Raw genomic sequence first — 14,803 nt, 5'->3', positions numbered from 1 at the left:
AATTTCCTAACACTTTGTAATGGCTACGTATTCTGGGCTTCCTTAAAAGGAATTTGGTGTTTGGAATTTTTTCCTACTCTGTAAATCCCAGATGAGGGGAAGAAAAAGAAGAGGAAGCTAGAAAGATATCTGAGAAAAGGAAAAGTAATCAGGCTTAATCCTTTGAGAGCTCACCGGAAGTGAGAAGTGGGGAGCTGGCTCCATCTGAGAAGGGATCTCCTTGGTCTCCTGCAGGGCAGAGGCTGCTTGGGCAGATGTGGGTCTTGGTCTTTGCATCCTGCCCCCATCATGCCTACCCACCCCACCATTCACACCAGTTGGAACAAAGCCTTGAACATCACATACCCCAAACATCCATACTTGACATTAACTATTTGTGAACTAAGGAATGGATAAGAGTCCCTGGGTGGTGCAAGTGGTTAAGGTGCCTACCTGCTCACAGAAAGGTTGGAGGTTCAAGTCCACCCATGGACACCTTGGAAGAAAGGCCTGATGATCTACTTTAAAAATCAGCCACTGAAAACCCTACAGAACACAGTTCTACTCTGACACACAAGAAGTCACCACGAGTCAGAATCGACTCAATAACAACTGATAAGGAATGGATAATAATCCCACCAAAACCAAAAACCAAACCGTTGCCGTCAAAATGATTCCAACTTATATAGCAACCCTATAGGACAGAGTAGAACTGCCTCAAGGGGTTTCCAAGGAATGCCTGGTAGATTTGAACTGTCAACCTTTTGGTTAGCAGCTGTAGCTTTTAACCACTACCCCACCAGGGTTTCCAGTAAACTCATAGGCACATAAAAGTAAATATGTCCCCAATTAAACATAAGACCATTTCTCTCTATAGTGGTTACTGTGATAGTCTGTCCAGATCCTCTCTTCAGATTGTATACACCCAATCCCTAGTTGCTGAGAATATTAGCTTCTGAACACTCACACCTGAGGCCCTCATTGGGAATTGCCTTGGCCACCCAAGTTTACACCCCCTCCCAGGGAACAGCCAATGACTGGTTGATACAAAGGCTTGGCCCTTTCACCTTAATTGGGGCCAACTCTAAAGGGCTATTCCAGCTTGAGCGCTTCCTGTAAATTGGTTGAGGCCTCAGTTGCCCTACTACTGTGAATTAGCTTCTTCTGTCTAAACCTGCCTTCCTCACTCCTTTATAGGTGTATCTCCAGATATTACTCAGAGCCTCTTTCCAGGAAACTCAGTCCAAGACACCCACCAAACCAAATCCTTTTCCAGTGTCACCACTGTCTGGAAATGGCATGTGTCCCTCTCCCTCCCCCCTCACCTCAATCATCAAGCACTGTGGATTCTACTTTCCAAATATTTCTTGATTCCAACCCCTTTTTCCATATCCACCACCCCTAATCAACATCAGGCCTATCACCTCAGCTTGGAGCTGGTCACTAACTCATCTTCGTTCCACCAACCTGGCCAACTTCCAATACATTCTCCACACTAAATCCCTAGGAATTTTTCTAATGATCTCATCTTGTCACCCCTCTGCTCAAGCCTTTCCATGTCTCTCCACTGTTCTCTTTTGAAGTTTCTGATTTAAAACTGAAAAACCAAAAGCCACATATAATTGGGGAAACCATTGGTTATTTCTGGAAGGATAAGAAACAAAAATATAAACAAAATTTAAAATGTGAAAACAATATGGCTGCAAAATAAAATGCATTCATTTGTCAGCAAACAGTTGGAAGATGCTTAGAAAATATTGCTCTAGATTTGAAGAAACAAGTATTAGAAGAAATTACAGTGTGGGAGGTTTGCTCTACTGCTAAAAGTACAACTATTTCTAACATGCCACTGCTTGGGGTATTTGCTTGATTCTGTTCCAATGATAACATACCTGAAAAAAACTTTTTATGAACGATCAAATGAAAAATTTAGTACAGAAGGTATATCCAACAATAAAAGATAGATATATATAGATACATATATACAGTGAAACCTGTGAGAGCCAGAACTCAATGAGACTGCCTGGTTTTTCTGGATCTTGAAAGTTTTGTACCTTTGACAGGGTGCAGTCTTACCACTTTTCTACCCTAATAGTGGAAAATATTTGAGTTTTCTTTCTCTAAGTTTCTGCCTTACACAGATTCTGGCTTTCACAGGTTTTACTGTATATATACATTGTTGTCGTTAGGTGTGGTGAAGTTGGTTCCAACCGGTAGCAATCCTGTGTACAACAGAAGGAAACACTGCCCTTTCCTGCACTGTCCTCACAATCCTTGCTATGTTTGATCCCATTGTGTCAATCCATTTCCTTGAGGGTCTTCCTCTTTTTCGATAACTCTGTAAGTCCTTCCTGGTCCCTCCTGATAACATGGCCAAGATAGTGAGACCAGGTCTTGCCTTGCTCACTTCTAAGGAGCATTCTGGCTGTATTTCTTCCAAGACAGATTTGTTCATTCTTCTGGCAATCTATGGTATGTATATTCCGTATTCTTCACCAAGACCATAATTCAAATGCATCAATTCTTCTCTGGTCTTCCTTACTGATTGTCCAGCTTTTTTATGCATATGAGGCAATTGAAAATGCAATGCTTGGGTCAAGTGCACCTTTGTCCTCAAAGTGACATTTTTGCTTTTAAGCACTTTAAACATATCATTTGCAGCAGATTTGCTATGTAAATATATATGTATATTTGTAATATATACTTTTTTTTTCAAGTGTGTAACAATAACTACTAATGCAGGTGATTCTATACAGGAATTTAAAATTCTAGAGTTCAGTTACAGAAATTCCAAAGCACACAAAATTCATCACGGAATCATTCACAGAAAAGGTACTGCAGGAAAGACGATGAAGCCAGAAGTTTACAAATGGCTACAACATACCATCAGTGAGGTTAATTTCTAAGGGGGGAGAGGGGTCTTAGGTGGTACGTTACGACAGTCCCTTTGAAAGAGGCTTTTTACTGTACTTTGAAGATAAGGGCGAAGGGTTACTATTAAACTTTTGTATCACACAACGGTTTGCTGGCTAGTCACGGCAAGGCACTTAAAAGGTGAGTTATTCATTGTCCTTTTGAAAAGAGTTTCAATAACTCCATGCACTCGCCCTCCACGCTCCTTCCGCCATCTTTCCATGACGCCATCACCGTGCGCGTGAATGTCCTGGGCCGGCTCTTCAGCACATGGATAACGCCCAGAGGCAAACATCAGGTTCTCATTAGGCCGCGCTCCGAAGTCATTGGTTTCTGTGATGATGAAGCATGGTTATTATTGGTGAATTTGAAATCACTGATGATCAGCAAGCTGGGAAAATTGTTGTGAACCTCACAGGCAGGTTAAACACGTGTAATCAGCTCCAGATTTGATGTGCAATTCGCAGATCTAGAAAAGTGACAGAATAACCTGCTCCCATCCTGTCAGATTGGATTGACGACCTCAGCTGGCATCATGGACCATGAGGAAACACGATGAAAACACACTGGAAGTAAAACCCTGGGATTTAACACAGGCAGTCTCCGGGTCACTTATGTACAACCCATAGTTATAAACCAACCCCTGTAAAACCTATTATAATAAAAATTCCAGGTACATGCAATGATTTGTGATAACATACAGGCGCTACTTTGTGACGCACATCAAAACGTTATTGTTATTGTTACTGTGCTATTAAGTTAAGGATGTTTTAGTGTATCTGAAGTGTTTCTTTAATTTTTTTTACGTGTAGAGAGGTACACTATATACTATATACTAAGACAGATAGGAACCATACCTAACTGTTCCAATTCATGTACAAATTCAATTTAAAGACAGACTTAGGAATGGAACTCATTCATAATCCGGGCACTGCCTGTACACACATACAAATAAAATGCCTTAATGAACCAAAAAAAAAAGAATTTCAGATTTGCTGACCTTTTCTTTGATAAGTGCTATCCATAATAGGCTATCTGGCAGATATTTCATTGGGGCAAAAACTGTTTAATCTGTCCCTTTGTGGTAGAGATAATATTTTAACCGTGAGAAGGTAATTGCTTCTGCAAAGAAAATGCAAGCTATGGAGAGAGCATTTTAAAAACAGCTATTTGGAAATCACAGCTTAGGAAAATTATGTAAGAATATGACCTTTGACAACTCTCAGATATATACACTTAAAATATCAAAACAGAATTTTCTCAACCTTGAAAAAAACAAAATTCCCAAATGAAGAGTTTCAGTGGGTTCTACCCATTTGTTTAAAATATAAAAATGTAATGCCTTCTAATTTATATTGCAGGAACAACTGGTTGACTTTGGGAAACAAGTTATTTTTATGTGTTCCTCTCGTCAAAGAAAAAAATTGTAATGGACAATATTAAAACAGGCAACGATGACTTCAGAAGTATGGTAAGGGGCGGAGGAATAAAAGAGGGAAGAAGGAGCATTATAATGGGGAGTGGGCATTTAGGAAGGATAGAGACACAGGTTAGAACTGTCTGAGCTCCAGGTTCACTGAAGCAGAGAGCTGAGAGCCTTCTAAAAGAAAGTTAGGGGGACTGACCAATGGGATGGGCCTGTCACTTACTAAGATTGTAATTAGGACCATTTTGTTAAAAGAGTTTTTTTTTTTTTTATGATAAGTTCACAAGGATCATGAGAGGTGGAAAAGGAAAAGGGTAGCAGGTTGGGTGCTGGGAGAGAGGAAGGTTGGGGAGATAAGGAGGGAAGTGCCTATCCTACAGTATTTAAACAGACCATTATATCTGTCTTGGTCAGGTAAAATTCAACCTTGTCACTCTCTTCAATATGGCTCTTCTCCAAGGTCTATCTTTGACCCTCTTCTAAATCTGCTCTTCTTGAGAAATCACATTCACTTTCAGGGCTTCAAGTATCTTTTTATCCTCATTATTCCCAAATCTGTTTCTACCTCTGATCTCTCCCTGACTCCAGGTCACAGTGAATTGCCCAGCAAATACAGAAATGCCACTGCGCTACCTTCTCTGCCAGTACTGCCGTCACATTACACTCCTCTGTCCACATCTAAGAGGAAAGAGTTGTCATGTCCTCTTTTTCTTGCTTCTTGACCTTCCTGTTCCATTGATGCCTAAGTTGACACAGATACCTCTTACCTGAACTCTTATAGTTATTTATTAATTTCTTCTTACCAAACAGCCCTTAAGCAACCAGAGTTGATCATTTTAAATTTGTCCCTGTAGGACAGATTAGAACTACCCCCATAAGGTTTCCGAAGCTGTAAATCTTTATGGAAACAGACTGCCGCATCTTTCTGCCATGGAGCAGCTTGTGGGTTTGAACTGCCAAACTTCTGGTTAGCAGCAGAGCACTTTAACCATTGTACCACTAGAGATCCTTTTAAATGCACATAAGATCATGTTATTCCTTTCTTTAAAAGAACAAAGATCCATCTTATGGAAAGCTGGCTCCTCAAATTACCACCACAGCCTGTTGGTAAGACAAAGTTGAGTTTAGGGTTTACCAAGGTGAAAGAGACTACCACTTCAGCCAAGCTTTAGTGGCATCTCAGTGAGGGATGGGACGGCCAAAATTTATTGAGAACTGGAAACTTCCAACGCGGGAACTTGGTACAATTTGGCACAAATCATGGTACAACAGCCCAGGACTGGTTGAAACAGCAAGGTGAGGATTTTGAGATGAGAGATTTGAAGTATGTGTTGTGTCCTTTCCATTGAAGAGGATTGAAAGGTCTTTTGGGAACTCCTTGCATAGGACAGATCTGGAAAAGTAAAGAAACCCTAATGACAGTGCAGAACTAGCAAAGCCGTGTTAATATGGGCAGTAAGGTGAGGTTTAAGAGAGTTTCTCAGCGTCCAAGCTGAGATATGTAAAAGGGGCGGGAGGGCAGGGAGGTTGTGGAGGGTGTGGCCAGTTTTGATTTTCACCCAGCCTTGCCCCTTCAAGACCTTCTTAATTTGACTCCAGCCTCATCTCCCATCTCACCCTTCCATGTCTGAGTTGGGTAGTTCCAGGTAATGAGTCTGGACAGCATGCACACAAGTGCCTCAAAGCCTCTGTCTCTGGAACCTGCTAAATAATCAAGCCTTTGGATAAATAAGAAAAATCTCAATAAAAAATTCTGTTTATCCTTAGTAAGTCCAGAGATTTTTGCAAAAAAAAAATAGCGGGCAAGTCTTGCCATCTGAAAAATCAAAGCATCCCAGGACTCCTGCGTAATTAGGTGGGTAGGCCCTGAGAATAGATCGGAGAAAAGTACTATGTTTTGATTTGAACTGTGTTAACGTGACTATAGTAGGCCCAAGATGGAGTCACTTATGCTGAGCGCACATCAGTAAATCAAAACCTAAGTTTCTATTTCCTGTAAATGCCTGACCTTCTCAGGAGCCGAAACTTAAGTCAACCATTCTGTGCGCACCACCTCAGCTATAATATATGATCTGGCTCTGAAAGTTCCCAGTATGCCGTGTAAGCAATCACTTTTTGCCCAGTGTTACTTCCTTGTTCTTATACAACTTTGCGTATATAACGTTTATCTCTTCTGCTTGTCTTTTGGAGTTGTAGTCTGACTTTCAAACTAGATGATGCCCAATTCATGAATTGCTAAATAAAGCTGGTGAGTTAAAATAAAAATTAATGATTTGTGGAAAATTTCTTTTAACACCTGTTTATTTTGCATTAAAATATTTGTATTGCTTCTGCCAGGAAGCTTGTCGGAAAAAACAAAAACTTGTCTTTTTTATTATTGTCCTGGCTCAGATGTGAACAAACGCTTAATAGCAAAAGCCCAGAAACAAAGATGAAAGGAAGGCTCCCTTTGTCTTAGAGCTCTGGATCTCCAGGCAGCATTCTGAAAACCGTTCTTTATTTGTTATCCAGGGCTCTTTGGGAAAAGTCAGGATGACATCTGACACAGATGTACATGTAATAGGGGTGTTCACATTCGTACCAAACTATTATGCCTCTGAAAACCAAAAACCAAACCCGTTGCCTTCAAGTCAATTCCGACTCATGGCGACCCCATGTGTTACAGAGAAGAACTGCTCCACAGGTTTTCTTGGCTGTGATCTTTATATCCGGAAGTAGATCACCAGCCCTTTCTTCCATGGCACCACTGGGTGGGTTTAACACACCAACCTCCCAGTTAGCAGTCAAGTGCTTAACAGATTGTGCCACACTAGGATGGGGTTTAAAAGCAGCCCTTTCATCTGATGAACGCATCTGTCTACCTTTCAAACCCTGCAGAGCTCTCTATCATGGAGATATGCACTAGAATGAAGTGTCAAAGCAGCCCTCCAAGCCCAGCGTGGAGCTTAGGGGCTGGACTCCATTCTCCTGCCACGCTCAGGAGTTCCTCATACTGCCACACTTCCCTCCCTTTCTTTGTCCTTTTCCACACACACGCCCCACACCAAGCACTCAGACATCGATAAACATATCATATATGTAGCATTTAATATAAGCAGCTGATAGAACTGTGGGCTGACCCAGATTTAGTTCAGCCCAGTTCAGCTTTTAAATACTTACTGGATCGCTGGTGCAGCCCCGTGACCCCGTGCCGTCGAGTCGATTCCGACTCATAGCGACCCTATAGGACAGAGTAGAACTGCCCCACAGAGTTTCCAAGTAGCTCCTGACGGATTCTAACTGCCCACCCTTTGGTTAGCAGGTGGAGCAGTGCTTAAGAATTCAGCTACTAACCAAAAGGTTGGCATTTCGAATCCACCTCCTTGGAAACCCTGGGGGTCAGTTCTGCTGTCCTATAGGGTTGCTGTGAGTCAGAATGATTCTATGACAATGGGTTTTTTTTGTTTTTGTTTTTCCTGAGTTCAGAGCCCAATTCTTGACACTGGAATTGGACCCCAGGGCCTCTTTGACTCTCTTCCCACAGATACCTGCCTGGCTTGCCCCGTCACTTTATTCACAGCTCTGCTCAGCTCAGTTGTCACCTTGTAAGACAGGGCTTCCCTGAGCCCCCTAACTAAAATTGTACTCCTCCAGCCCCTTACCCCTGAGTTATTTGTCTTGTAGCACTTATATGACATATTTAGCGTTGCCAGATAAAGTGTACACAATCTTTAGCATACACTTACACTAAAAATTTATTTGCAGTTTATCTGAAATTCAGATTTAACTGGTTATCTTGTATTTTTATTTGCTACATCTGGCAGCCCTAATTATATTACATATTGAATTCCTTTCTCTCTTGCTTGAGCTTAAACTTCATAAAGGCAAAGAAGTGGTCTGTTGAACTCACTGCTGTAAATCCCCAACATCCAGTGTTCTGAGGGCCTTTTGTTAGGCATGGCACCCAGTAGACACAACTATTGAGGGGTGAAGGAAGGAAGCACAAAGTAACACTGCCCCAACTGTGGATTTAAGTCCTAAAAAGGCAATCCATGCCACGTTCCCATCTGGGCCTCCACACTCTCCTCGGAAAATTTTCAATTGTAACGGGGATTCCTAAGATGCAAACATTTGCTTTCCGGTCCAGATACTGGATTAAGACCACCAGTATATATCAAACTGCCAAGAACAGAAGAGCTTACGAATCCTGGTAATGCAAATCGAATTCAGCCCAAAGTATGGCAGTCAAAACAGAATCCTTTTTTTTTTTTTCCCAACAAATTCCCCATCTATGCCTTGCTTTGCAAAATATCCCCCACCTTATAACCACCAGATTTCCTTCTCCAAACTGCATCCACTCTGTTATTCCTCTCTTAAGCCCTTGTTCCCATGTAAGCTAGAAAACAAAATTATATCCATCAATATTGTTCTCAACTGCCAGCCTTTAAAATACTTGGACACCTCCACGGTGATAGTTCGGGCAGCTCCATTTGGTGTTCTGACAAGTGAGTTCTGTTGGCTTTGACTCGGTTACTTGGAGGAAACTTTGTAATTCTCCTCTAATCACTCATTTGTATTTACTTAGTGAAGTAACTCCTGTGACCCATGGCATCCCTCTCATGGACCTTTTCCAGAGGCAGGACTCCAGAAAGGAGGTTGAGGCCCCAAAAGTACACCTCCTTATCTAAGACAAAACCATGATAAAATAAATGCTCTTGTAATGATTTGCACTCCAAGAATTTTCACCCAGCGGGAAGCCAAGTTTCTTTTTCTTTGGCCTATCCCACACCTCACCCACTCTGGGAGGGAAAAAAATACTAGAAAACTAACTTTATAATTGCCATGTATGCTTTTTTATATATACTTCCTTCCTGTGACTTAGCCCTAGAAAGTATTTATGAGAAATATATCTCAGTAGGAGCCCTGGTGACACATTGGTTAAGTGCTTGGCTGCTAACTGAAAAGTCGGTGGGTGGTTTGAACCCACCAGCCGCTCTGTGGGAGAAAGATGTGGCACTCTGCAACCATAAAGACTTTTGGCCTTGGAAACTCCGTGAGGCAGTTCTACTCTGTCCTATAGGGTCACTATGAGTTGGAAACAACTTGACAGCAATGGCATACACCTCAGTAGAGCCAGTCCCTGAATTAGGAATGAGTTCTGTTCCTAAATCTGTCTTTAAGTCAAATTTGCACATAAATCAGAACAGTTAGGTACAGTTTGTATCTAATGTCAGTTAGTCAAATGTTTTTGTCTTGGCGTATAGAATATATTCTACCTTTCTATGCATAAAGAACATTAAAGAAACACTTTCAGATATACTAAAACATTTTTAACATAATAATACAGTAATAATAATAATGTTTTGATGCATGTCAAAAAGTAGCACCTGCTTGTTATTACCAATTGTATGTACCGCGAATTTTTAATATAGGCTTTATAAGTTAAGTTCATAATTATGGGTTAAACATAAGTCAGATGTGTGATGTGCATAACCTGGAGACTGCCTGTACATTGGAACTATTTTTGTTGTTAGGCACTATCAAGTCAGTTTCAACTCATAATGACCCCATGTATAATGGAAGGAAATGCCTGGTCCTGTGCCATCCTCACAATAGTAGGTGTCTTAGTTATCTAGTGCTGCTATGGCCTAAATACCGCAAGTAGATGGCTTTAACTAACAGAAACTTATTCTTTCACAGTTTAGGAGGCTAGAAGTCTGCATTCAGGGCACTAGCTCCAGGGGAAGGCTTTCTCTCTCTGTCAGCTTTGGAGGAAGGTCCTTGTCAATCTTCCCCTGGTCTAGGAGGTTCTTAGCATAGGGACCCCAGGTCCAAAGGATGTGCTCTGCTCCTGGCTCTTCCTGCTTGGTGGTAATGAGGTCCCTCTCCTCTCTGCTTGCTTCTGTCTTTTATGGCTCAAAAGAGATGGACTCAAGATACAACTTAATCCTAAAGATTGTGTCTGGCCTCATTAACATAACTGCCTCTAATCCTGCCTCATTAACATCATAGAGTTAGGATTTACAACACATAGGATAATTATATCAGATCACAAAATGGAGGACAACCACACAATATTGGGAATCTTGGACTACTTAAGTTGATACACATTTTGGGGGGACACAATTCAATCCATAACATTCCACCCTTCTTTCCCCCCTAAATTCATGTCCTTGCCACATGTAAAATGCATTCACCCCATTATATCATAGCAAAAGTCTTAAATCGACTCCAAGTTCAAAATCCAAAAATTCCTCTTTATCTGTGAAATCTAGAATATGTTATCTGCTTCCAAAGTACAATGTTGGAACCTGCACGTGGCAGACATTTCCATTGCAAATGGAAACAGTGGAGAGAAAGAAGAAATAACAGGCACCAAGCAAGTCAGCAGAACATATTAAATTAGCTCTCAAGGCTTGAAAATAATCCTCTTTTCTCTGAGACCATCTAGGCAGTGGCCTTGCCCTCCAGTATCTGGGTGTTGGCCATGCTCTCTGAACTTTGGGTGGAGGTCCCTGAGCTCTGGGCTTCAGCTCTGCCTTCCAGGCCCACTGGGAGAGCATCTCTGCTCTCTCAGATTTAGGCAGCCCCATTTTCCTAGTCCATCTGAGTGGCAATCCTACCCCCTCGGCCCCAACAGGCCCCGTTCTTAAGCTCCTTGGGCATGGAAACCCCACCCCATCAGCTTTGGGCAACAGATCCAGCGCCATCCCCCTGGCACTCGTGAATGGCAGCCCCACACTCTGGAAATTAGTTGGTGAAGATCTGACTCTTTGAAACCTAGGAGATTGTGGCTTCACCATTTGAGGCCCCAGAGGTCATGCTGCTACCCTTTGAGACTGAGGCAGCTCTGCTTCCTGTGCTCTTTGTCTCTTTAGCTTTTGTTTCCTGGCTCCTGGGCCTCTTGGGCTGGCACAGCCTCTGCCCTGCTCAGGCAAGTGTTACAAAGTTCTTTAGCTCTACCAATAAGTGCCTGGAGGCACCCCCCTCTGCCATTAAGCCTTGGCCCAAAGGCACTCGGCTTTCTCACTCTGTGGGTTGGCAAGCCTAGCTTCACTGATAAGTGCCTGGAGGTACCACACTCCACCAGGAAGTCTGCTGCATGAAGGCACTCAGCTCCCTTTCTTTCTCTCTTCTCACTCCTCCTCTCACTCTCCCTCCGTAGGTCAGCTCCCGTGCCATCTCATGCTGGTCTCCTGGTTTTGCTGCTGCCATTTCTCTGCAGCTGCTTCTCACCATCTGCACCGTCTCTGGTGTTACAGCTCTCCTCACTTCCTTCTGAGCCCTCACCAGAATTGCCTTTGACATCCATAATTCTACCAACAGCCTCTTCAAGCCAATCTAGGCTTTTACGATTAGGCACCTTAAAACTCTTCCAGCCTCTACCCATTCACAGTTTCAAAACTGCTTCCACATTTTGGCTATCTGTTAGAGCAACACCCCACTCTCCTGGTACCAAATTCTGTCTTAGTTATCTAGTGCCGCTATAACAGAAATACCACAAGTGGGTGGCTTTAACAAAGAGAATTTTATTCTCTCACAGTTTAGGAGGCTAGAAGTCTGAGTTCAGGGTGCCAGCTCCAGGGGAAGGCTTTCTCTTTCTGTTGGTTCAGGGGGAAAGTTGTTGTCTCCTTTCAACATCTGTGGTTCCAGCGTTCCTTGGAGATCTATCTCCATGTATTTTGGTATCAATCTTCCCCTGGGTCTAGGAGCTTCTCAGTGCAAGGACCCTGGGTCCAAAGGATGCACTTCCCTCCCAGCTCTTCTTTCTTGATGGTAATGAGGTCCCTTCTCTCTCTGTTTGCTTCTCTCTTTTATATCTCAAAAGAGATTGACTCAAGATACAAACTAATCCCATAGATTGTGTCCTGCCACATTAACATAGCTGCCTCTAATCCTAGCTCATTAACATCATAGAGGTTAGGATTTCTAACACATGGAATAATTACATCAGATCACAAAATGGAAGACAGCCACACAATACTGGGAATCTTGGCCTACTCAAGCTGACACACATTTTGGGGGGACACAATTCAATCCATAACAGTAGGTATGACTGAGCCCATTGTCACAGCCACTGTGTCAGTCCATGTTGTTGAAGGTCTTTCTCTTTTTCACTTACCCTCTGTTTTACCAAACATGAACTAGAAAACACTTGAACCAGAAAACTGGTTCTGGTTATTGATTCAGTTGTGCCCTTCTCCCAAAATGTGGAAGTCCTAACCCCTGTATCTGTAAATATGAACATATTTGGAAATACAGGTTTTCTTTTGTTATGTTTATAAGGTCATACTAGAATAGGGTGTGTCCTAAGCCTAATACACTCTGGAGTGCCATAAAAAGACAGACACACAGGAGGAAGAGGAAGACAGCTCACAGAGACAGATGCATCAATAAGCCTAGGAATGCCAAGGATTTTCAGCAGCTACTACTAACTAAGAAGCTGGCAAGACATGGAAAGACCCCCCCAACTCCCTGCCCCCTAGAGCCACAGCCTGAATTCAGACTTCTAGCCTCCCGAACTGTGAGTAAATAAATTTGTTATTTAAAGCCATACATTTGCGGTATTTTTTTGTTACAGCATCACCAGGTAACTATGGCAACGATCAAAAACCATCATTACAGAGGTATGGTGCAGAAAGAAAGTGGGGTTAACTGGGACAAATGGCTTCTCAAAACCTGATAAGAAAATTTCAAAGATTCAAGAAACAAACCCCAAAAAGAAAAAGTCAAAACAGGCGCATAACCTAGACAGCCAAGCAGGTTGGAGCTGTGTTCTGAACAGAGTCTCTATGCTGGCCATAATTATAGCTGAACACAGGGACGCTTTTAGGGTGCCTAGGGCTCTCACCTCTGCTCTAAATGACCCCCGTTTGCTAGTTTGCTGTACAGTACTTCTGAGGTTCTGGCTTCTTTTTCTCACAGTACCTCCTCAGTCTTCTGGAGGCAAGGCTTATAGGAGTGACTTCCGGCCATTCCTAGTGGGTCAGCTTCCAGCCTCTCCTCCTCCTTTTCTAATCAGCTATTGCAACCAAGTAGCCAAGTTTGTTGGAAGCAGGACTAAACTGAGAGAAGGAGGAGGAGCTTGAAATTCCTGGAGTTTGTATCTTTTGGCAGTTTTTAAACTCCACCCTCCCACCCCACATTCCTAAAATGTGTTCTGGATTAGCAGGTTTTGCAGGACCCACAACTTCTTGAAGTGTGAGTTGTAGTAACAAAGATAATACCCCTTGCCGTCTAGTTGGTTCTGACGCATAGAGACCCTACAGGACAGAGTAGAACTGCCCCCTAGTTTCCAAGGCTGTAATCTTTGCAGAAGCTGAACGCCGTATCTTTCTCCTGTGGCGGGGCTGTTGGGTTTGAACTGCCAACCTCTCGTTTAGCAGCCAAGCACTTAACCACTGCGCCATTAGGGCTCCTAACAAAGAGACTACCCAACATTCATTGAGGGTTTACTCTGTACCAGTTACTGTTCTAAGTATTTTGTGTTTGTTGTTGTTGGCTGTGGAGTTGGCCCCCGACTCATGGCAACCCCATGAACAATGAGCAAAACACTGCCCCATCCTGCACCATCCCCATGATCAGCTTTGGATCAGACTATTGTGTCCACAGGGTTTTCTTTGGTTAAGCGTCAGAAGTAGATCGCCAGCCATTCTTCCTAGTCTGTCTTAGTCTGGAAGCTCACTGAAACCTGGTCAGCATCATAACAACACTTAAGCCTCCACCTACAGATGGGTGGTGGCTGCACATGAATCAAAACTGGCTCTTCCATACTTTACACATATTATGTCATTTAGAACACCTCCTGTCATACAAACCTATGAGTTTGGTCCTGAGATGATCCCAGTTTAAGAAATGAGATTAAGTAACTTTCTCAAGCAGGAAGCTGTTAACGGGTAGGGTCAGCATTCCATCTCAGGCAGTCCAGACTGTGGGCTATTGACCACTACCTGAATATCATGGCCAAGTGCCAAAGTCCTGGCTCATCCACAGCCCTCCTGTAGCTTTCCCTCCATGCCCCGATCTTTAACGAAACCTGCGGGCCCCATCTCCCCATAGCTCGTAGGATAAAATCCAACTCCTTTTGGTGGTCTACTCAGCCCTCCCAGGAGCCCTGGTGGCGCAGCGGTGAAGAGCTCCAGCTACTAACCAGAAATGTCAGTAGTCCAAATCCACCAGCTGCTCCTTGGAAACCCTATGAGGCAGTTCTACTCGGTCCTATAGGGTTGCTATGAGTTGGAGCTGATTCCACAGCAACGAGTTTGGTTTTTTGGTCAGCCAAATCCAGCACTTGCTTACCTCCCAGCCTTTTCTTCAGCCCAAATCTCCTGGCAAGGAACACTCCAGTAAATTTTCAGTGTCTCTTTGTTGGAAGAAAGTCTTTCTTGCCTTGAGGCCTTTGCACATGGGCGGTCCCTCATCCAGGTGCTCAGGTCCTCCACCTCCATGCCTGTCTAACTCTTACTCATTGTTCATGTCACAGCTTGGAGCTCACTTCCTCCCAGG

Source organism: Elephas maximus, chromosome 11 (assembly GCF_024166365.1).
Source record: "Elephas maximus indicus isolate mEleMax1 chromosome 11, mEleMax1 primary haplotype, whole genome shotgun sequence".
Taxonomy (NCBI): domain Eukaryota; kingdom Metazoa; phylum Chordata; class Mammalia; order Proboscidea; family Elephantidae; genus Elephas; species Elephas maximus.
Note: the sequence above shows the minus strand (reverse complement) of the source record.